The 25,124-nt window shown below is 41.8% G+C and overlaps 1 long non-coding RNA gene across 3 annotated transcripts in view; it reads right to left on the bottom strand.

The window, feature by feature from the left end:
* Positions 1-20,595, bottom strand: part of LOC132010123 (uncharacterized) — a 76,487-nt gene extending 55,892 nt beyond the window's left edge. For all 3 annotated transcript variants that reach the window (XR_009402167.1, XR_009402165.1, XR_009402166.1), the window contains exons 1-2: positions 19,925-20,595; positions 16,568-16,681 (exon numbers count right to left, since the gene is read on the bottom strand). This is a non-coding gene — a long non-coding RNA (uncharacterized LOC132010123). The remainder of the gene's footprint in view (positions 1-16,567; positions 16,682-19,924) is intronic.
* Between the last annotated feature and the right edge of the window lie 4,529 nt (positions 20,596-25,124).

Raw genomic sequence — 25,124 nt, 5'->3', positions numbered from 1 at the left:
CGTAATTTTCCCTACTGATTATTAAGATTACTTTGCATGGCTTCAGCTTACATAGGTCATTTTTATGTTCCCACACTGCCATGCAAAGTGAGGGCTGCCTGTACTTATTATGTCATGCAGATTAGCACTTATGTATATTTTGTGTACTTGACTCCAACTGGATTTTTAAGTTGCTTAATTACAGAAATCAGGCAAAGCAATCCTTTACTTCTGCATTGCCTACTCTGTCTAGAATAGCTTTGGGGGCGTCTGGCGGCTCAGTGGGTTAAAGCCTCTGCCTTTGGCTCAGATGATGATCCCGGGGTCCTGGGATTGAGCCCCGATTCGGGCTCTCTGCTCAGCAGGGAGCCTGCTTCCCTTCCTCTCTCTCTGCCTGCCTCTGCCTACTTGTGATCTCTGTCTGTCAAATAAATAAATAAAATCTTTAAAAAAAAAAAAGAATAGCTTTGGATGTCTGGTAAACATTTGACTAATACTTACTGGTTCACTACTTATATAGAATGATAATGTTTTTATAAAGTGCCAAGTCATAATAATAAATGTTATTCCTTTCATTGGAATGTAAGCTTTCCCCATTTTACTTTCCATTACTGGGGCAACAAAGTATGACTCCCAAGTTGATTCCTACTGTCTTCAGGTTGCATTGTTCCTTTGGATGATGATGCAAATGGTGGCCTGCAGATTTGTTTTGTGCATAACCTGTACAATCATACAGGCAGCCCTGATCCCACTCCTCATGCCTAAAACAATGCCTCCCACACCAAAGGCACATGATAAATATTTATTGAATTACTGTAATTCATAGTAATTACTAGGACCATGCACTGTATATTATTTTGTACCAGATATTTTACATACATTATCTCATTTTATCTTTACAGCAATCCTGTGGCCCCATTTTATAGGTGACAAAAGCTTGGCTTGATGATTTAATGACTCAGCCAGCAACGGCAGGCTAGAGCCAGAATCAGAATCCAGGGTTACTTGACCCTCATGTACCTTGGTCACCACAATGATAATAAACTGACATCAGTGATACCAAGTGATGTGCAAATGGATTAGAGACAAAAATCTGATGCAATTTAAAAAATCTCTTCAAATTCATTTTCTGTCTATCACAGGCCTATTTTGACAAGCAGAGTACTTCCCATCAAATGTATTTTTGTATTACTTTACATTTATAATTTCCCTCATGATATTTTTTCTTTAAACACCAATTTTTAGAAAAAGAATTGCCCAAAAAGCATTTTCCATAATATTAGCTTAAAGTAGAAATGGCCCAAAGTCATATTATTATTTAAAACAATCTAAATTTATAAGCCACTTTATGAAGCTCTCTTGGTCTATAAACGAATGCGTGTGTGTGTGTGTGTGTGTGTGTGTGTGTGTGTAAAATACCTCTTGCATTTTAAGAAGTTTATGTTTTAAAAATCATTTGGCTTTCTGTTTTGGCATTTCCCTACACTGACGCTTTATTGGTACTTCTTGGCTAATAAACTCTTGATTGCAGGGGGATACCATCACTGTTGCACGGCACACACCAGACCCCCCACAGCAGACTTTTCATGGGAAAGGTCACGTAGCACATGAAACCTGAAGAGGTCATCATGGCCGTCAGAGTCTACGTGCCTGTGTCACTGGGCAAACCCACTATTGTTAGAAGGCTGTTATTGCTGTCACCTTGGCAAAGGCCTCCACGTCACACTTGTTTTCTTTCTCTTTGTATATGATAAAATACTCTGTTGACTACCCTTCTCCTCAGTGAATAGATGTATGCATGTTGTTTGGTGTGAAGAGTTAGTTTGAATCCACGGCTGAGCAGAAGAGGGCTTATGATCTAATGACTCTCTGCCCCAGTTTTTCCCTGCGTCTCCGTCTCTCTTGCTTTCTCTCTCTGAACCCCACACCCCTACCCATTTTCTCTCTCCAGGCTTCTGTGTTAAGACTGCTTTTTGAAAACCAGGCGTTTAGGATTCGATATCTGCTCTACATTTAGACTTCTTGCTGTGGACTATTCACTAGTCCATTTCCTGGTAGTTCATTTTCCCTTTCTTCAAATCTTCACACTTTTCTTCCTTTCTCTTGAAACTAGGAGACCTGTTACCTTTAATCGTGTTTAATAAGTATTCAGTCAAGGTGGTGGCTTGGCCTGTGTGTGGGACCTGAAACGAATAATGCTGTCAATGGTGGGCAGTTAGTGAGGCTCTTCTGTTAACATTCTCTCTCAGATACCTCGTTCTCCTTGGGGCTTAAACTACATCACCTCTCTGCAGATTTAGTAGCTTAACAGATGTTTATTGAGCACCAGCTATGTGCCGGGCCTGGACATATTGTATGAATAGGGCAAGTGCTCCTTTTACCTTCACTGAGCTTACATTTTAGTGCAGAGGACATTAAACAAAACAGTAAGTATGCAAAATACATTTCGATAAGGAAGTGCGACTGTAGGGAAGGAAAGTTTTTTCTCTAACTCTCTTATTTCTGTAGCTAGGGTTGCAAATTCAGCTGACAAGTGACATTAAGCAGGACAAAATCATACACATTTTATTTGATGTTAGTATTCTTACTTGGCATAGGGGACACCACAGGAAAGAGGTGAAAACAGACTTGGGGGCTTTTATGCTATTTCAACAAATGGTGAGAAATTGTGAAGAAGTAACTGGATAAAGGGAAGAGGTTTGGACCTCTGGGGGTGGTAAATTGTGGGAAAGTGACTAGGAAATATATGAGGGAAACAAATGGAAGCTAAGGATTACTTTAATAAGATTTGTTGGTTTGTGGGCTCATCTTGGCATCAACTCCCCAGCTCCAGTGATAAAAATTTTCTATTCTTTCTGGTACCAGCAGGGCATCTTTCTCAAAGGAAATTTATGCCCTGCTTTTTTAGAGTGGGGGAAGGGAAGAGAGCCCTTCCTGTATCTGCTGTTTTTCAATTGCCTTCAGCTCAAAATAATCAGTATGCCAAAGTAGCAACTTTGGGAATGCATGTTCTGATCCCTTCACTAGGAAGATTAGGTGGGGTGGGCATTCGTTTAAAAAAAGCGGCTTGGGGGAATGCCTGGGTGGCATAGTCAGTTGACCATACAACTCCTGGTTTCAGCTCACGTTGTGATCTCAGGGTTGTGAGATTTGAGTCTCACATTGGGCTCCGTGCTAAGTGTGGAGTCTGCTTGAGATTCTCTCTCCCTCTACCCCTTCCTCCTCAAATAAATAAATCTCGAAAAAAAAAATGATTAGGGAAAAGTTTTCTTAGGAAATGTATTTGTTCAGAGGACTGACAGATGATATCTTGGATTGTCAGTTCAAGATCCCAAGAAAGAAGCTGGGGGTGGAGGGAATAGCATTTCTACCCTAATGCAGCAATGAGCAGCCTCTCCTGTTGAAGAACGAAAGGAAGGCCAGACATGGTGCAGAGACATGAGCCAGGGTGAGGGGAGGAAGGGAGGCCAGGGACCAGTCAGGGTCTGGAGCCTCTGAGGCCTCTGTGGGCCCAAGAAAGGAATTTGGCTCTTACTCTAAATGTAATGGGGAAACACTCGAGGACTTAAACAGGAGAGGGATATAGCCAGTGTACTGTATGCATGTATGTGTGCGTTTATTAATTTATTGACTTATATTTGTTTTTTGCTTTCCCTGGGCCAATTTATTTTCTACTTAGGATTCAGAAATAAACTTAAAAGAACAAATACAGTAACTGCAAATGTGACCCTTTATTACTGAGAACAACCACATAAGTTGAATAATTAGATGAAGGATAGCTGGTGTATTCTCAAAAGGTCATTCCGAATATATGTGCAGAATGGATCTAAGGAGGTGAGATGGTAAACACAGGAAGTCTGGTTGGATGGCGAATCTAGCAGTCCATGAAAGGAGATGGCGACTTGGCCTAGATGGTAGCAGTAGAGGTGGGAAGAAGGGCACGGATTCGGAATACAGTTTGGGAAATACCAGGACTTACTGTTGAAGTCAAGTAGATGGATATGGGAGAAAGAGGGAAGGAAGGAAGAAGATATGGCGCTTAAAATTTTGGCTGGACCACTGTGTTGTGTTCGCTGAGCTAGGGAAGGCCAGGGGAGGGGCAGGCTGTGGGCTGGAATGAAGAGCTCTACCAGCGCATGCGCAATGTGGGATGCCCATGGGCTACTCCAGCAGAGGTGTCTAGAGCTTAGAGCTCAATTTGCAGCTCTTGCCCCTACATTTGGAGAAGAGTTTAAAGGACAAATCGTTTAAGAGAAATAACAATATGTCTATCTTGGAATTTGAATTATACCTTCACTTACTAATGTTTGGGTCAACTGCCTCAGTTTGGAAAGCAAATGACTGGTGACAGCAGGCTGACATAAGGGGACCGTTTGGGCATGGGCTTCAAATCGATCAAATCAATTATTTCTGAGCAGGACTCTCAAAGTGTGTGCCCAGGAATGTTGCAAACAATTTCCCAGCAGATTCAGATTTAGACTGTTTGGATTTAAATCCCAGCTCCATCACTTGCTAATTTTATGATTGTGACAAGTTATTTAAATCTCTTGTCAGGTTTCCTGTGTGTAAAATGGAGACGATACCAACTCACAGAGTGGATTTCATCCCCAGCCTCTTTTGTCTTATGTGGACCTTATAGGAACAGAGACATTTATCTGTGGCTTCCAATTCTGGCCTCGGCTTGAGCTGGATTGGTCTAAGAGGTGCTGGCGAAGGTGCTTGATATGGCACCATGGGAAGACCTGAACCCTTCTCATCCCTTCTCCACTTTGAGGTGTGCTATGAAGATAGGAAGGCCCTGCTGGCAAGTGGAGTGGATCCTCATTCAATAAGCTCAGAGGAGGGTTTGGAGTTGATCCTGTCTTAGCCTGGGTCTATTAAGACAGGTCTTGAGAAAGATGCATGTTGTTCACAGATGCCCCCCAATGCAGTGATTCTCAAATTTAAGTGTCCAATGCAGTGATTCTCAAATTTAAGTGTGTATCAGAATCCCCTGGAGGGCTTGTTGAAGCAGATTGCTGGGCCCCGCTCCCAGAATTTTAAATTTGGTAGGTGTTGGATGAGGCCCAAGAATTTGCATTCTAACAAGTTTCCAGGTGATGCTGATGCTCCAAGGATGACACTTTAAAGGAACCCACTGCCCTGCTGCCTCCCAGAGACCTAGGCAGTATGTGTGACTCTGACCTCCTATTCTGGACCTGCTACAGACAGAAGTTAACCAGTTCTGTGGCAGTGTGAATGAGGAAAACAGCATTCTCATCCTGTGGGGAAAACCTACCTCTAAATACAACTTCTCTCAGCACCAGAGAGAAGATTAGAATCCTTGCTTTCAACATCGATTGAACCCAAAGCACAGATAAGACAAAGAATATAGAAAGGTAGGAAATGGCCCTAAAAGCTCTTCTCTCTGAGCTTCATGCCAGTCCAGGGCCTGGTTTTCCTAGCTGGGACCCCTGCAGCCTCCCTAGATGGATTATAACCATAGGAATTGTCCCAGGCAGTAGGCAGGACCTGAAATGACCATAACTTCCACGTGCTCTCTAAAACAGTACCTTCCACATGGAGACATGTGTGGGGCACCTTAGGAATTCCATCTGGGGCTTTTAATCACACTCCAAGATCATACTGCAAGCAGTCAAACTTGGGCTGGAGGAAAGGAAAATATTGGCTTTTTTCTTAGTCTTAGCCCTCAAAGTCTATATCGTTTCTACACTACAGGTAACTAAGAATAAGGTACTTTGGTTCTTCAATTCATTCTGAATTGTGTCCCTTTTCTCCCCTCCTATTTTCTGAAGGAGTCCTTGTGTAGGTTTTCCCTGATACTGACTCCTCTTATAAGAATCAGGAGGTCCTCCTGATGTTTCAATGGTTCCTAAGTCTCCTGTGTCATTGTGCCATAATACCCTTGATTCCCCCCACCCCAAACATTTATACTGCCGCTCTCTCTCTCTCAGCTTTCTGGAATTAATGGCCTTATCAGCCAGGTCAAGCCGCATTATGCTGCAATAACAGATGAACCTTCTATTTTGGTGGTTACAACAACAAAGGTTGTTTCCTGGTTTATTTTCTCACTCATGTCAATAACAGATCAGCTTCTGTTCCAGGTCATCTTTATTTTGGGATTTGGACTGAAGGAGCAATCCCCACCTATGACACATTGGTCATTTTATAACAGAGGGAAGCGCCATGGCAGAACTATGCAATGGTTTTTAAAGCTTCTGCTAGAAATGTCACATGCCCTCTCTACTCACATTTCATTAGTAGAAGCAAGTCAGAAAGCCAAACATAATATTGGTGTGTGGGAAGGGTAATCTCTTAGCACAGCCTCTCCTACAAAATCATCCTCCCTTGTTGGAAGGGGCTGGTAGAGAGGAGCTGGGCTTGTGTTTGCTTTCGCAAACTGATACAAATCAAACGTGAACTTAATGGGCATCTAGAAGATCCAAGTTAGCAGTGATATGCTCCACTCTTCTTCTCTTTTTACTTTTGCAGTCTTCCTGTTTTTATAGGCCACCCACTTTCTTCCTGTCATTCAAGCCTTCATCAGCTTCTTTGGACTCTACAAGCCATCTTAAACCATCTTTGATTGAGAGGTTGAGAAAAGGGGAAAAAAGGAAGTGAAACAGGGAGGAAAATAAGTTACTTTCTTTAAGAACTTTACAACAACACGCTTCCATAGATTTGAACAAAACTGGGCTCCAGGGGAAATGTTCATCTGTCCTGTTTGGCATAGATTAGTGGTATTACTAATACCACTGGTGGTGGCTGGTTTTTGTCACTGGCCATGTTTGCTGTGATTGGGCACAGATTTGGGTGGGGAGTGCGCTTTGGGAACACTCTCCACCTCTTTGTGTCCAGAGAGTACAGAGGCTGTGAGACTGTTGGAAGAGCTAGTAAGAAGACACATATGGCTAGGGTGGAAACAACAGTGGAGGGAATACACATTATAAATGAGGAGAAAAAGATGAGAGTTGCATGTGTGCAAGGGATGAATTGTTTTCGCAGAAGGAACAGTTCTGAAGGACAAAGAGAATCCCGCAGCAATTGAAGAGCTGGGCTTTTGCAATCAAGAGTAATCAGCAAGAGATGAGGCAACGTGATTAACCAAATGGAAAGCCTGGCCCATGGGGTTAGAGGATCACAATCAACACAGACGTCCTTTAGCCTGTGTTAATTCAGGAGAAGGCCAAGAGTTTGTTTGAGAACTTAAAGGCTCAAATATGTTTGTGGTAGACCAAGGCCAAGCCTGCCAGCAAAGTAAGTAGAAAACTCCTACACCCCACCGCCCAGGTGTAGATAAGGAGAGACTGCCCCAGGCTGGGCACAGCAACCATTTCAAGGTCTGGAATCTGGACACTAGCCTGAAGGAAGTAGCCCGCCAGAGAACCACATTTTGGCCTTATATGGTAGCATAAATTGTTTCTGGTTGCTGATGTGGTGGGAGGTTGAAAGATAGTGAGCCCCTACTTCTGGGCTCCCCTGACCTCCCAGACATCTCACTCTCTTCAGGCTGCCAAGACCACCAAATTTATGTGTCTCTGAAGAATAAAGGAGGCAACGGGCAGCTGCATCTGCCTTACCTCATGTCTATCCTTCGCACTGCTTGGATGCTGCTTTGGAAATAAATCAAAGTGCAGCATCTTTGAACTGAACTCAGAATGTCATTCTTGCCCATTCTCTCACCTAGACCAGGCTCCATGCTCTGACTCTCGTGGAGCAAATAAATGAGCATTCGGGGAAGCTCTTGGTAAAAGCCACAAGTGGTCCATTAGTTCAAGGCCTGGCCCCATCTACACTGTCAAATAAGTGGTAAATTCAGATGCTGTATCTGCCGAGGTCAAGCGATTACTGCCTCAAGAGATTCTCAGTGATCTCTTCTGGTGGAGGAAATGCCTGACAGTACTCAACTTGTCATCAGAGAGGGGACAAGTGCAACTGACTTAAAAGTTTTGAGAAACCTCTAACTCCTATTAGATAAAAATGTGTTCATTGCTATAAGCTTAATCTCCTCTTAGTCACACTAGACAGTGGCAACGGGTTGTCACCTGCTTAGCCTCTTCCTTTCCCTCTGAGAGTCTCTCCTCAGGCATCTTTACAGATCCAATGGCTCTTTAAACCCAGTAGGAACAGCAATGTCCTAACTTAGGCAATGTTAGTAAGTTATAGGTCAAACTGGGACACTTCTGAGCATGAAAGGAAGTAAGTTCGGTTGGTAATTATGCTAGACGACAGACATAACCTGGGGCCATCCTAGGAAAATGGAGAGTCTGGTCACCCTACAGATATCCTAATCCCAGTGTTTGCCTGCAGAAAGAGGCTGCTTCAGTTGAGCATGTGACTCAAGGCCAGTAAATAACCCTGGGCTAGTGACTCCAGGAGACCTCGAGGAGGCTTGGCGAGACAGGACGATCCTGGTCAAGCAGATTCCATCATGAATTGGAAATCCTGACCAAAAGAAGCCAGCCGGTAATGGTTCTATTTTTTCTGCCTCCACACTGTTCACATGTTGAATTCACTCTGCCATTATCAGTAAGTAACAGCTGTCATTGCACTACAGTTCTCCACTGCTAGGGAGTGGAGAGGGAGGGCGGTAATATAAAAATCCCCAGCAATGCCTGCTCAAACCACAAATGTACACACCCTTGACCCAGTAATCCCAAGTCTAGAAATGTATCAGACAGATATGATTGCACACTTGCAAAATGCTCTATGTCGAGGCTGTTTGCTGCAGCAGTGTTTTACCAGCAAAAGACTGGACCCCCTCAAATCACTCAATGTTGATCAACAGGGAACTCATCTGTAACTTCTGTATGTCATCTCCAGGGAGAGAAATTGGATGGCTGGGGAGTGAATGGGAGCATTTTCGCTGTACACTCTTTTATACTTGTTCAATTTGGAACCATGCGAGTTTATGAGCTATTTTGAAAATTAGTAAATAAAATTCAAGATCTAGGATACATGACAGCTCTTAAGTAGGAACGTAGAAATATTAACTCTGTCTTTGCCCACAGGGCTGCCTAGGATCCCTTCAGGCATGGTGCACTCAGGAGCATTGGGATTTGGGGACTGGCAGTTTTAAGATTGGGTGGCAAAGTCCTGATTATTCAGCAAACATGCATTAAGCACTATAGGAATTACAGACATTAACAAAATGATTTACAGTTGCATAAAATGTGAATATGCTTAACATTACTGAACTGTGCACTTAAAAATTGTTAAGATGGTAAATTCTGTTATGTGTTTTTTTACCACAATTTAAAAAACAAGGAAATAATAAATAAGAACAAAACAAAATTAAAAAAAATTATAGCCTACTAAAAGCCTGAATACAATCCAGTATTTCACCCATAGATGATGCTCAACAAATGTTTAACAGAATAGAATTGGCAGATGAGAGAATAAAAGTAACAAATTAAAACAAAATGGAGTGAGGAATGCCTGGCTGGCTCAGTCGGTAAAGCATGAGACTCTGGATCTCAGGGTTATAAATTCAAGCCCCATGTTGGGTGTAGAGATTACCTAAAAAAATAAAACCTTAAAAAACAAAACAAAACAGGGGCACGTGGGTAGTTCAGCTGGTTAAGTGGTGGGGTGATGAACTAAGGGTCATGGGATAGAGCCCCTGTCAGCCTCCCCAAGAAGCTGGGGTCTGCTTGGCATTCTTTCTTCCTCTGCCTCTCCACCTCCCCATGCAGGTGCATGCTTGCTCTCTCTCTCTTAAATAAATAAATATCTTTTAAAAAAATATTCTCTCTCCCTCTCCTTCTGCCACTCCACCCCTCATTCATTCTGATAGAGACGGTCAGTATTATATGCACTGTGATGCAAAGAATAAAATGAATGCTTTTGGATCCTTCAGTCCTGGGATCCATTCCAGGCTTGACTCTTTTTCTGGCTAATTGACTTAGTTCCTAGTTGCCTCCTTCTATAAAGGATTGATAATTTCCCCCTCTCAGGACTACACCCATGGTAAATGAGGCAGCTCAAGTAAAGCACCTAGCAAAATACTGAGCATATAGTATATGCTTTAGGTATGTTGGTCCTCCAGTGAGATTCAGTGAGAGCCTAGAAGAAGAGTAGAAATCTGCTGGTCTGGAAAAAGTCCAAAAAAAGGTATTTCAGCTCAAAGAACTATTACAGTTGGATGAGTCAAACAAGAAAAGCCTTGGGATTTTCATGAAAACCATCAGGGGGGGCGGGGACTTAAGTGACTTTTTTTTTTTTTTAAAGATTTATTTATTTTAGAAAGAGAGAGAGAGAATCTCAATCAGACTCCCAGCTGAGCTCAGAGCAATTGTGGGGCTAGATCCCATGATCCCGAGATCATGACCTGAGCTGAAATCAAGAGGAGGATGTTTGACTGACTGAGCCATCCAGGCACTGCTTAAGTAAACTCTTGAATGTGGCTAAATGCAGGTACAAAGACCTAGGTCTCCTTTTTCTTTTTGTTTCTGCTCATTTTCTTCTTTTGACTTCTCCTCCTTTTTCTTTAATCCCACTCCTTTTGTTCCTCTTCCTTCTCCCCTCTTCTTTTTCTTTTCTTTATGTCAGAAATTAGACTGTATTCTAAAAAACCATCATTATCTTCCCAGGTAGTCTTAGGAATATTCCATAACTTTTCTGAAACAGCATAATTTCATAGGAGTTAAGACCTGGAAGGAGCATGATTTCAAATTTAAATCAGGAAGAACAGCTAGCTATTTGCCCCATGGGCACATTATTAACAGGGGAATAATGATAATGCCGACTGTGTATTGAGTGGCTGTTGGGTACTTCACATGCAATATCAGGAATTTTTACAACTGTAAGGCAGGTATCAGCCCTATTTTATGGATGAGAAAAATCAAATAAATCTTAGATTTAGTGGAAATAGGATTTAAGCCCATATCTCTGTTCAAAGACTGCAGTCTTTTCTGTATACTCTCTTCCCTCCCCAAACTTCTTGATTTTCTCTGGTCTCCCATCTCTAGCCTTGTCTAATGCTTATAGTTTTCAGTTCTGGAAGCAGTAGTCATGTTTAATAGAGAAAGTAATTAGATAGGTCATCTATATAAACAAGAAGCAGGACAATAGTATTCCTATCTCTTTGTAGGATAGAATTTTATTTAATAGATGCCAAAGTTATTAATAGCTTATTAAAGTACATGAAAGACATGGGAATGTCTTTGATTCCACCAGATTTTCAGAAATGATTAATACTGAATCAATGAATCCCTCTCCCTAAATTGTTCTGTTTCTAATGCCTGAGGTCATATAGTTGACCTCTTTCTGTTATTCTTTTTGCTTCATCCTACTCATGCAGTGAGCAAAATTATCCCCATACAGAAAAACATGGAGAATCTTTTCTGTACACTCAGGAGAAAATTGTATCATTTTGAGAATTTAACAACTATTATAGACATTTTATTCATTTATTCTCTTGGTGACTTACAGAGCAATTATCAAGAAGTCTGTATGCTTTTAGGCTGGTGCTTGCTTTAAATGCCAGTATGTATTCTTTAATATTTCAAGTGTGATATGTAAGGCTCAACAGTTTTTTTTAACTGAACTGTGAATGTGTCTGAATACAACCAAAATTGGAACAACTTCTTGGGGAGTTTCTTTGTTTATAAGAGAAGTGGTTCAAATAAGATAGTATACAATTGACTAATTTCTGTTCTAATTTTCCAGAAATGCTTCTCTCCGGCCTATGATGTTCTAACTTTACCATTGGTGTCTACACACACATGCTAACACATAGTCATATAGACAGAGACATACACACAGACACACACCTACTTCTTTGCACATTTCTAAGATAAATTCTTCCCCTGGAGGAAGGTAAGACTTAAATGTCGAAAGAGGAGGGAATTCACAGGCTCTTTGCTAGAATTACAGAATATTTTTTTGTGGAAATGACTTTAGAGAATATTTATCCAAAGTTTTCATTTACAGATAATGAAAATGAGACCAAGGGAGGCAAAGTTACATACCCAAGGTCATACAGTTGGATAGTCAGAGAGACAGGGATGTAGTTCATTTTTTTCTGACTCTCAGGTTGAGATAGGGTAGATTGATCGGGCAGGGGGTGGGGGGCAAGCCTTAAGACGATTTATGGAAAGGATGCCACTTTGAAACAATGTTCCCTTGCTCCTGGCTACTTTCTCCTTTACTTCCTCAGTTGTTGTTTTGTTTGTTTGTTTGTTTGTTAAATCAGAACTTTTGGTTGAAACTGACAGCCCTGACCCTTCCATGCCTTTCACTTGTTTTTAGCCTCTCTATCAAACCTCCCCAACTTGGCCCCTACTTCTCAAATTTGCTGCTGCTTCTTCTTAAGGGAAAAGTATTTTATAACTTGCTCAGAATTTACAGGAATGTCACTGAGAGGTACCACCTAACACCAAAGATGAATGGCAAAAATGTAGACAGCAATAGAAGAGAGGTTTTTATTTTTTAATTATACTAAGTAAATAATGTTGGTTGGGAGAGAGATGAGCTTAGTTGGTGGAGTTGTTCTTAGTCTTTTTTTTTTTTTTTAAGATTTTATTTATTCACTTGACAGACAGAGATTACAAGTAGGCAGAGAGGCAGGCAGAGAGAGAGGAGGAAGCAGGCTCCCCGCTGAACAGAGAGCCCAATGCAGGGCTCAATCCCAGGACTCTGAGATCATGACCCGAGACAAAGGCAGAGGCTTTAACCCATTGAGCCACCCAGGTGCCCCTCTTAGTCTTTAAATGATTATCACCTAGGCCACTATCAACCACCTAGCCATACAAACATCTTGGCATTAAGGCAAGCTTAAAATGCATAGTAAACATGAGAACTACTATCTAGAGCTTGTATCTTTAAACCTATAAAACAACTAACATTTTTATAGTCCTTTATCATTTACAAAGCACCGGTACATACATTTTCCTCTTTGGGTCTCAAATGACCGAGCAAGCTCATTAAGGCAATCTATGTTGTTCTTTAGAGGAAAAACAGAGGTTCCAAGTTAGACAGACTTATTCAGGTGGAGTCAAATTGGGGCTTCTATTTCTATAAATCCCAAGGTCTTTTCATTTCACCACTTTGTCTCCTAGAAAGCCCAGCAGCAAATACAGTTTTAGAAACGTGGGAACTTGGGCGAAATCTGTGTAGAAGCTGTGATGGTTAATTTTTGGTGCCATTTGAGAAAGGTCCAGGCTGCCGTGCAAAGCTGCTTCGCTGCTTGGGCATATGATCTAAGAAGGGTATGCTGAGATTATTTTCAGATATTATTTCCTCAGTGCTGGGGCAGGTGGGGTCAGAATGTGGAGCATAGACAAGCACACTGGGTAGAACTTGGCTGGTTTGGGGTGATTTGAATATGATAGGACACACTTGCCTATTTGCTCTTTTAATTTTATCCATGTTTCTTTCTTACATACATACACACAGAAATTTTATTGATGAGAAAGCTACTATTTATGGGAAAGTGGGCTTCCTAATGTAAAACCCCGCTATGAAATTTGGGACTGAGTTACTTAGGCACAGTCACTCTTTCCAAACTCAGATGTCACTTTATCTCCCCTTGGGCAGAGTAAATAAGGCAGGGAGAAAAGCCAGGACTCATATGTTAATGGAGCTCCCTTCACAGGGAAGGAGACAACAGGAGTGGGAAGACACACTCCATCCTACTGTAAATTAGCGAAGATTATGTCACTTAATGTAGGTGAAACACTTAGGGCCTGGTCTGGAGTCAGTACTTGATTAATGGAAGCTCTTTTAATTAGAAATCCACAGACTCATTTCTGTTTCTAGCTCCTCCATTAACTGAGTGATTCAGGGCAAGAGACCACATCTGTCTTATTCACTGCTGGATTCCCAGAACAGACACCGGTGCCTTGCATAGTACCTGTAGTGATGAAGATGGTAACAACAGTAATACTGTTTTTAAATGAATTAATTTTCCTCTCTGAATTTGCTTCCTCATCCATAAAATGAAGAATGTGATCTTGACATTTAAATCTCTTCCTTGTGCTAATGATCTAATTCTATAATAGAGAATCTCAGAATATCTGACACACCTCTGTGGCTTTTTTAGGTTTAAAAACAACAACAAAAACAAAAGAATTTGCTGCCAGCATTCTCATTTAGTCTTTGTATTTTGAATTCCATTATTTACAAAAGACAATTCATTAAGAATAGCAACATATGTATAATTCTCTAATAATGTTAGGGTTAATTAATTTTTCTCTATCTCCTATATATCCCGGTTACTTTTAGTAATATCGTCAGCATTTTATTCTATTCCTTGTAATTTTTTAAAAACTTTATCTCTATTAGTCAAGTCCTCAGCTATGTTACTATAAGTTCTTCTCAACTGAAAAGTTTAGGATTTTATGGAACAAATCCAATGTTGCCAAGCATTCAGATTATTGTTTTAGAAAATCTCTTCCTTGTTCACTGAGCCCAAAACAAAACCATTCTCCAGTTGTTACATATTTAGAGATGAGAAAATAGGCTCATGTAGTAATACGACCAGGACACAAAAACAGTAAATGGCTGAGCCTAGTTCCATGGACTTTTTATTTTTTATTTTATAAAGATTTTATTTATTTGGGAGAGAGAGAGACAGAGACAGAGATAGCGAGAGAGTACCAGCAGGGAGGAGAGGGAGAAGCAGGCTCCCTGCAGGTTCTGTCCTCAAGATGATGATCTGAGCCAAGGCAGCAGCTTGCTTGACCTACTGAGCCACCTAGTCACCCCTCAAAGCACTTTTTATTTTTATTTTTTTTAAAGATTTTTTTTTTTTTTTTGACAGATCAGAAGCAGTCAGAGAGGCAGGCAGAGAGAGAGAGAGGAGGAAGCAGGCTCACCGCTGAGCAGAGAGCCCGATGCAGGGCTCGATCCCAGGACCCTGAGACCATGACCTGAGCCGAAGGCAGAGGCTTTAACCCACTGAGCCACCCAGGCGCCCCTCAAAGCACTTTTTAAAGTGCCTTTCTATTTTATTAGTATCCTATTAAGCAGCTGGTAGTTATGATCATGTGCTCCATCATCCATTGTTCAGCTAGAGAACTAATGTGCTCTGGAAGAGGGCATGCACAGAACATAAAAGAACTTAGCACTTTTTCATTAAAAAGTCTAAAATTTCTTAGAAACATCTAAACGGATTAGCTAACAAAGGCAAATATCATAAATCTAGTAAATGGCCTCAAAAGGCACAACGGAAAATATCACACAGTAGGTGAATGAATTCAGCAACTCTGAAAACAAAGTTTCTTCGACTCCAATCTTCTTTACACACAGCTATTTCAGATTGGAGTCTAAAAGACTATCTATCTACTTTGTGTCTGACTGATCTTCCTGTCAGGCAGGAACTGGAATTTGAACTTTGCTCTCCAAAAGCCAAAGGCCAACTAATTTAGAGGGAGACTCTCAAAATCAATGATGGGTTCTTCTAGTTTCATTAGCTCTGTCTAAAGTGATGAAAGGATTTGATTCCCAGATAACTATGATCCTTATTGCTATTTTTACAAATCACATTAATTTCTATACTTAGTTCTGATCACTTGTGGCATTCCTGAGGCAAGTCTGGATTCATGCAACATTCCAATCCTGAGTGCCTTTTCAAGTTTCCAACAGAACCCTGTGCTGCTGAGTGATGATACCTTTATTGTAGTAGCCCCAAGGTGTGGAAGTTGTTTCCTGTGGCCTAGACTCAGCCCTACCCCTCCACTTGTTGAAACATCTGCAAATACTTTTTTCATTTCAGAGGCATCTGACCATAGCTAGCCTCCCATCTGGATTGCTTCCTTTTTCCTGATTGCTCATGTAAGACATCAATAATCTGGGAAGGCAATGAGCAAGAGAGAAACTGGGAGGGCCTAGGGATTAGAATGGGGTGCTTCGAAGTTAGTTCTTATGGGTTTTCTCTCATACTCATTCATTAACTGACTCATTCAATCATCATTATTGACTGCATGGTACTAGCAACATGTAGCAGTATTTGTCCTCAAACAGAAAACAAACAATATAATTCATGCAACATTTATTGCCTCAGATAGGGAATTACATTAATGTCAGTTATAGTAGTAAACTATTTTTACTAGGAGTGTTCTGTGTATAAAGTTCCACAATTGCTTTAATTCTTATCTGTGCTAGGTATTGGATTCATGGAGTATTTTAACTAATCTCTTCATTTCCCCACCTTGAAAACTGAAAAGTGATGCTCTCAATTTCAATAAAATTGAAAGCAATACTCTCCAAAGGCTTTTGTAAATAATCATTAATCAATTTAATAAATACCATAGGAATCTTTACTTGATAAGTAAAATGATAAATTGTATAGTGAAAAATAATCATATTTCTTCATATGTTTCATTTGCTTTAGGCTTATATGTTAAGCCATGAATCTAACTGCTTGACTACTATTAGAAAGAGATGACATTTTAGAAGGTGTTAAGGCATTTGGATCATTTCCCTGCTCTTATATGATATTAACTCCAAGTTTTAAAATATATTTATATTATGCCCACATTTGCACAATTTTAATAAGTTACATTTAAACTCTCACTTTGTTATAATCAAGTCATATAAAGAACTAATTAACTCCATCCTGGGAGTTATTGAGCAATGACTATACCTTCAAAGCAACAAGAGATTTAAGGTGTATTCAGGGTGTGGCCCATCCACCTGGGATTTCAAAACGACATGGTTCTTCAGGTCTTGTTGGGGCTCATCTATCCGCACGGCTCCCCTGCAGGAGTTTGGACTAATCAGGTCACTACATCCTGACACTGCAGACTCTACCACTCATTGTTTGCAACATGATGTAATGTCAACAGACCACAGCGAAGTTAGCAACGGGAAAAGGAAAACACTTTAATACCCAAGGCCATCCCTGGGGTTCAGCAGGACATATATCCTATATCAAATCACCTGATATCAAATCCTACAAATGAGCTCGGCCAAAAGGTTGAGCCATGTGGTCTGATTATATCATGTTCTGCAGTTGCAATGCAATACTAAGGCAACCTGTTGTGAGTTGACAGTTCTTCCAGTTTGCTAAAACCGAAAAGGCAGTTTTGTTGCTCTGTCACTGCTTCCTCTTTGCTGCAGAACATTTTACACAGCATCACGCCTCAGCTAGTTTTCATTTATCTAGATATTATTTGAAATCCTGGAAGGTGATCGGGGTTGCTGGTTCACTTCTACAGCCTTGACTTCACCCCATCCCCCAGTGTTCCCTGTCTTGCTACTCAGAGCAGTGCTATTCAATATAACATGAAAATACATGTCAAGGGCAGATGGCAGTCAGTTGCCTGAGAACTCTGAAGAACAAAGAGAGCCATGGTGGTGCTACAGTGCTGTGTTCAAATTAGAAAAAGATACCCCTTCCTCAGGTAGATGCAACACATGTCTTAGCAGGTGAAGGTAGATGCTGGAATTCAGTGCCTACCCACCTCCTCTGCATGATACAGTCAATAGACTGTACAATGTAGGGTGTCCTGGCAAAAAGGGCATGTGTTGCCTTAAAATGATGGTAGAGGGCATTAAGAAAGAGGAGGGCAACCTCGATACGGAGAATGATGGAAAATAGCAGTATTGTTTGGTTTTGGCTTTTCCTTTCCCTTTCTTAGAGATTGCTTCTAAAAGATGAGACAAGGAACAAGTTTTACATTTACACAAAAATATATGTCATGTATTACCATATCTAAGGTTATTTGTAGTTAGAGAGACCAAAATTATTTAAATATTACACAATCCACAGTTCTGTTCACTACTGTGTATCTCTAATACCTAGAACAATGCTCAACACACAGTAGGTCCCTTAATGTGTTGAGTAAATCTCGAATCCAGGACTTTTGGTCACTGAGCAACAGGAAAGTAAACCAAGAGGATCTCTTTGTCTTCAGGATTCCACAAATCAAATTAGGAAGGGTTATCAAAAATTAGTTTTCTCCTAGATACTTCATAGGCCAGAGGTCTCAGCTTTTATATAAAAAATCGTCACCACAAATGCTACTCAATACTAATTATTTAGAACTTCTGGTTTGCACATCGTATTTGTCAACTAACAGTGAAATGTCTATAAGTCAAATATTTACATAAGGATGCAGCCTCCCACTGTATTTTAGTACTCGATGGGCTAAACACCAAAAAAAAAAAAAAAAAAAAGGTAGCACAGCTGCATTTAAACATTATTTTAGGGGCACCTGGGTGGCTCAGTGGGTTAAGCCGCTACCTTCGGCTCAGGTCATGATCCCAGGGTCCTGGGATCGAGCCCCGCATCGGGCTCTCTGCTCAGCGGGGAGCCTGCTTCCTCCTTTCTCTCTGCCTGCCTCTCTGCCTACTGTCAAATAAATAAATAAAATCTTTTAAAAAATAAATAAATAAACATTATTTTATACTTTTTGTAATTTTATATACAGGCTGCCATAACAGCAGTATATTATTTGTAATAACTGAATTTATCACCTTCCTCCAAAGATCTCAAAGCACCTTCTGTGAGTAAGGAATATTCCTCCCCACACCTCTGGTGAGGTGGGTATGCTGTAGGCATTATTTCCATCGTACCAGTATCACACATGAGTCATGGGACAGTGGTAGGGCTGCCATTACTCACTCATGACACTTTATAGTTCTCAGCTCTGTCAGAGAGTACTGCTCACATATTCATTCATTTCTTCATTGAAAATACTTATTTGATGCATTTACTAAGCACTTAGGGTCAAGCCCCTACTTCATTACTGAACTCACACTGTATAAACATTACAATTCTAAAAACAAAAAACAACCCCCCCCACTCATAATATTTAAAATTCAAAGCAGAGATTTTTCTGCAGTTGTGATTAATCCTTTGTTTCATAGTGACATACCTATCACTGACTCACTAAGGAAGTGACTGAAATACAACAAAAATTAAAGATACATTTCTCCATGTTATGGCTGTAAATCACGTGTCTATAACATAAGGGCTTTTAAAAAGAAAATATTTGCCTGGTACAGCTAAATACTTGCGTTTTCTGTGTCTAATTAGAAGTTTCCGCCGTGTATTATAGTTGAGTTGGTACAAGATGTTCAAGACCATGAAAAGCTGAATGTAATGGCTTCCTTGTGTCAAGGTCTGAATTTTTTTTTTTTCAGTTCATTTGTCCTTTTAAGTAATCTTACTGTTTGTACCCTAACTGAATTCGCAATTGTTCCTCTTGCCAAACCATGCCTCCAGACTTGACTGTATAAATTAAATTTCATGCATGCATGTGCAAGCCGTGTGCACCGCCTGTTAAACGAAGTACTATAAACAAATTAAAGGCACATTTTAATGACCCTTGCGTTCCGCGTTACAGTGGTTTTTAGCCAGTTACCTACTGGGCACAGTGTAAGACACTGATTCACAGAAGTAATTTTCCAGGTGCCAGCCGGGCTGCTCAAAGAATCCAGTCCCCTAACTGTGCAAGTTGCATTTTGTCCGGTTTTCTTCTCGGGCTCCCCAGCCCCTAGAGGCCTCTGGAAATAGTTCTGACGCTCCCCTGGCGACCGCCAGGACGGGGCTGATTCAGCCCCCAGCTCCCTCTGCCGGAGCCGGCGCGCGGGGCGGCCGCAGCCACGGCCACCAGGGCAGAGCCGGCGCCGGGGCCCGGCGGCGGCTGCGTGACAGGCTGCACTCCCCAGCCCCGGCGCTGTGGTAATTCAAACTGATCTCATCGCCTGTCGTCACGACACGCGCTTCCTCGCTTGCACGCGGCGTAGCGTGAGAGGCTCCGGGACAGCCGGCGCACTCACCCCTGAGCCTTCGGGCGGGCGGACGCGCCCTTCAGACCGCTTTGAGGCCGCGATGCAGCAAGTCCCTACCCCTGGCGACAACGCCACGGGCCATCCTGCCTTAAAAAACAAAAACCCAACCCAACCCAACCCAAACCAAACAACAAAACAACAAAACAACAAAACAACAACAACAACAACAAAACGGTCCCGGGACGTCAACAAACAACCTCACCTCCCAAGGGCTGGCCTTCGCCCTCTTTGGCCTCAGCGGGCCCTGCCCCTCACCGCCCCCTGACGCACAGCCGCCACCCCCTCCGAGTTCGGGAGTAGACGCCAGGTCGCCGGGGTCAGTCGCCCGGCAACGCAGCCCGCCCCCCGCGCGCCCCGGGCGTCCGACCGCGCCGGCTTCCCGGCACTCCGGGCGCCGTAGGGGCCCCTTCCCGGGTCTCCCTCCCGGGGGCGGGTCCTCCCTGTCCCTCCTGCGCAGGACGGGCAGGGCGCGAGGCCCCCAGGCGGCGGCCTCAGACCCCCACGACCGAGAGGCCGCGTTTGGAAGGCGCCGGGGAGGCGCCGCGCCTCCTAAGGAAACCGAGAGGGGTCCGCCGGGCGAGACCGATTTGTCGGCGGCGTTCCCCTTCTCCCCCCGTCCGCCGCCCGTGGTGTTTGCTTTACAGCCGCGAAGGTGGAAACTTTTGACGTTAAGTGGAGGGCATCACCCTCTCGGCTAAAGTCGGCGGAGGGCGCGGTGTGTCTGGAGCCCGGCGGAATCCGAGATTCCGCGCCGGATTACTCGGCCGGGTCGGCACGCGAAGCCGGCTCCGTGCCCGCCAGGAAACCCAGAACGAGCACGGAAGCGCCGAGAGCAGGCGGCGGGGGCGGGGCCGCCGCCGCCGGGGTTGCGTGACCTGCCGGCCGGCGGCCGCACGCACTTCGTGCCGGTGGCGGCCCTCTCCAGCCTGGCCGGCCGCCGCCGCCGCGGGGCGGGAGGCGCAGGTGCTGGAGGGCGGCGCCCGGTTTCCACTTTTACAGCCCCAGCCGGGAGGGGAGTCACGCTATGTTTCTGGGAAAGGGAGTGAGTTCACCGGGGAGGACACGGCGTCTCCTTGTTATCAGAACGTGGGTAGCATTCGGTAATAAAACCCGCTCACACAGGATGGATTAGACGAACTGGGAACCGGAGCTGCTTAATCAATAAGTAATCATGCTGGGAAAGTTTACCAAACAAAGGAAACAACAACTTTACGAGGCAGGGCGCACAGGTGTGAAGCGTGTGACAGGCTTACACAGACAGGAACAGAACAAGGACGGCGGTTTCGGGAGGCCGTTTTGTCCACTCTGCACAAAGATGAATAACAGAGTCTGGATTCCATGCTTGTTGTTATATTCCTTTTCGAAGCGTTCCTTCCAGTGTTTTATTTCAAAATCAGAAATACCTATTTCCCTGGAATACTGAATGTAGAGAGACTTCTTTTATGTGTCTTGTCTACTCCAGAGTCCCAAGCGCATTTAAAAAGAAGACTACAGACATCCAAGCTCCTTGTCAATATCATGAGAAAAAGTGTTTTTCGCTCAGATATCTATTTACATAACTCATATGTTTGTAGATATCTAGATAAATGAAGTTTGGAGGGTAGAGCAAAAATATTAACACCAAAATAGTTTAACACACAAAACCACTCCGGTGGACTAAAAGCTTTCAGCTTATCTGCTATTTATTTATAAATTTTTATATGGTGGATCTAAGCTCTTATTTATTTCCCTCTTACTCTTTCTCTTAGACCTATGGTGCCTGGTGACACACGCATTGTTATACAAGTACTATATTTTGTTATACAAGTACTATATTATTGAAGAGGATTTTCCTGGGTTAGGATACCTGCCGTAAACTAGGAAACTTCTTCAAAATACGCATATTTACCTCCCAACTTATCACATGTTTAAAGGGTGAGCAAGGTTCACTGTTCACTTTTAAAATGTTTTCCCAGTCAACTGATCCTTACTTAAGTGTATTTGGGGATGTTTATTTTGTCTGCCCAGCAGTCTGTTTCCTCTGGGGCAGAACTGCCCCTTTACTGTTGTAGGCATATAATTAGAAAGGGAATTTCATCATGTGTGGCCTTGCCTACCTGATCCTCACAACTGGTCAGGAGGCATGTACCTGCTATCTCCTAGCTTCAGCAATTTGGTCAAAGGATTGCTGTATAACTTAAGAGTGCCAAACAGTTATTTCCTGGCATTTTTCTAACTGGAGGTTGGGAGCAGCGTCCTCCTCTTTGCCTCTTGCTGACAAATCTGGACTGTCAGCCACTGCTGCCCTTCCATGCACAGAGACTGTAAAAGAACAGAGCCAACTTGCATTAAGTGGTAAACTCAAAGGGCTGAGACGCACCATGATTATTATAGTTCAAGAATCCATATCTGAAATTCTCAAAGAAGTCCTGTTTTCCTGCTTTCTTGAAGCTTGGTTATTCAGCTCTTCTGTTGACTCTGTGAGGTACTCTGGTATCCTAAGAAAATATACATCTATAGACACAAATAACAGAATGTATATTTAGAATACTATTTGGAAAACTTATTTTTTGGGTTTATAATATTGTTTTTAACTTGCTTTTTTTTTTCACAGAACAATCCATTGGGGACATTAGTTACCAAGCAACGATATCATCATTTCTTTAAAAGATGCACAACGGACTGAGGCACCCAGGTGACCCAACAGGCCCATTTCTGATTTAAATCACTGGTAAAGGGAAAGGGGCTAGCAGAGTTGACCTAATCTGTGCTGATTCCTGGAGTTGGGCTGATTCACTTGGGTTGAGGGTAGAGGGAGGGTAGGGGGAGGAGGTCTAGATTCCTGAACAAAAGAAAGAACGGGACTCAGATGTCCACTACAATAGTTTTGAACATTTCAAGGTGTTCACAATATATGTATTATTTTTTTACCCTAAAAGCAATGTTTAAGACTGCTATTGCTCTACACCCTTGCAAACCAGGGCTACTATAAGTATTTTAATTTTTTCATCTATTTAATAGATCTGGTAGTCCTATTTGATATTTTTTATCAATAATTTGTAAGAAAATATCTTTAAGATGATCCACAACTCCTTGTTTAGTGGAATTAAATCATTCTATTAATAGAAATATAACAAAATGACAGGAAAGTTGTTATAATTTGATGCCTATAAATTCCAGTTACCTAAAATTATAGGTACAGAAACATGAACTTCATCTCTACAAAGGTAGAATGAAATAGCTTCTGCCAATCACTTATGAAAACACACGTTAGACTCTTATATGCTTCATTAGAATGCTATGGAAATCTCAGAAATAAGCTATAATTTCATTAAACAAGCAAATTCTACAAAAGCTGTTTTTAAATATATAAGGCAGTTCTCAATTATCAGTCTTTGAATTCATTAACATTTATTATAGGCTATATATTTGATGCTAAGAGTTTAAAGAACTAGCAGGAGCATATATTTGAGCATCAAATTCATTACAAAAGTTTTAGTCAGTTACATGAGAGCTTTGTTCTTTTTTGTTTTTAAATATGTTCATAGAAGTAAATGTATCCTGGGGATGTATTGGAAAGCATATTGATGATAATTAATAATACTGTATTTTATATTTGAAAAATTGCTAAGAAGATAGATCTTTTTTTTTTTTTTTTAATTTTTTATTTTTGATAAACATATATTTTTATCCCCAGGGGTACAGGTCTGTGAATCAACAGGTTTACACACTTCACAGCACTCACCAAATCACATACCCTCCCCAATGTCCATAATCCCACCCCCTTCTCCCAAACCCCCTGCCCCCGGCAACCCTCAGTTTGTTTTGTGAGATTAAGAGTCACTTATGGTTTGTCTCCCTCCCAATCCCATCTTGTTTCATTTATTCTTCTTCTACCCACTTAAGCCTCCATGTTGTATCACCACTTCCTCATATCAGGGAGATCATATGATAGTTGTCTTTCTCTGCTTGACTTATTTCGCTAAGCATGATACGCTCTAGTTCCATCCATGTTGTCGCAAATGGCAAGATTTCATTAAGAAGATAGATCTTTTTTTTTTTTTTTTTTTTTTTTTTTTTAAGGGTTTTTTTTTTTTTTTGGGGGGGGGGGGGGGGCAGAGAGCAAGCACAGGCAGACAGAATGGCAGGTGGAGGTAGAGGGAGAAGCAGGCTCCCTGCCGAGCAAGAAGCCCGATATGGGTCTCGATCCCAGCGTCCTGGGATCGTGACCTGAGCCGAAGGCAGCTGCTTAACCAACTGAGCCACCCAGGCGTCCCTAAGAAGATAGATCTTAAAAGCTCTTATCACAAGAAAAACAGTTTGTAATTATGTGTGGTAATGGATGTTAACTAGACTTATTGTGGTGATTATTTCACAATATATACAAATTATTAACTCATTATATTATGTACCTGGAACTAATAAAATGTGAAAAGTCAATTATATTTCAATAAAAATAAATATACTTATGTAAAAAATATTTTTTAGAATATATTATTTATTTGACAGAGACACAGCGAAAGAGGGAACACAGTGTGGGGAGTGGGAGAGAGAGAAGCAGGCTTCCTGCTAAGCAAGGAGCCGGACATGGGGCTGTGGAGCTCCATCCTCTTCGTGAGAATAAAGTGTGTTGGGGTAAGTACAACAAAGCAAGTAGTCACTTGTAGCTGGCCTCTTTTTTGAAAACTGGAAGCTGTATCAGAAAAGTTATGAAAAAAAGTAAGTCTAAGACAAAGTCAAGTTTCCAGAATTCAATACTTTTTGAGTATTTACATGTGTTACTACTCCACAGTAGGCTGATGCCTCCTGGTTACTGACTGCCCAACAGAGTCAACTAACACAATACATGAGACCCAGGTGCTTCTGCTTATACTTTTCACTCCAAGTACACTTCAGTGGTCACATGTTGGACCTTGCCCTTGACCTTACCCTTGGCTATTTCCATCATTTGGATAAAAGTAAACAATAAGAAGGATCTGACTGAGTTATGTTTGGAAGGATTCTCAATAAATGAGACGTTGTGTATGAAGTGACTGGCAAACAGAAAGAGCCCAATAAATGTTAGTTTTTTTTTAAAATTCTGCAATTGCATTGGATAGATCCCAGAAATAGCAGTGAAATCCATGGTTGCTTCCCACCTGGGAGGCCTGTATTGCAACTGTTTCATTCAAACTTTGGAGGTATTAGTATGTGTGTTCTGGTTCACAAGATAAAAATAAAGCTGGGATAACTATAATTTTGCCATGCTCCTTTTGGTACAGTTCTGAACTCACTTTGAAATTAGCAATCTTGGGGAGACTTCCTGATATTTTCATCAGACTTGCCAATGAAGTACCTATTCTTCCATATGCTTTTTATGGAGGGAGGGAAGGGGGTTATACTATTACCAAAACGAATGGGCTGAATGACAGTGCCTTGATGGA

This window comes from Mustela nigripes, chromosome 2 (assembly GCF_022355385.1).
Source record: "Mustela nigripes isolate SB6536 chromosome 2, MUSNIG.SB6536, whole genome shotgun sequence".
NCBI classification, from domain to species: Eukaryota; Metazoa; Chordata; class Mammalia; order Carnivora; family Mustelidae; genus Mustela; species Mustela nigripes.
The sequence above is the reverse complement of the archived record's forward strand: the minus strand, read 5'-3'. Positions and strand labels throughout refer to the sequence as shown.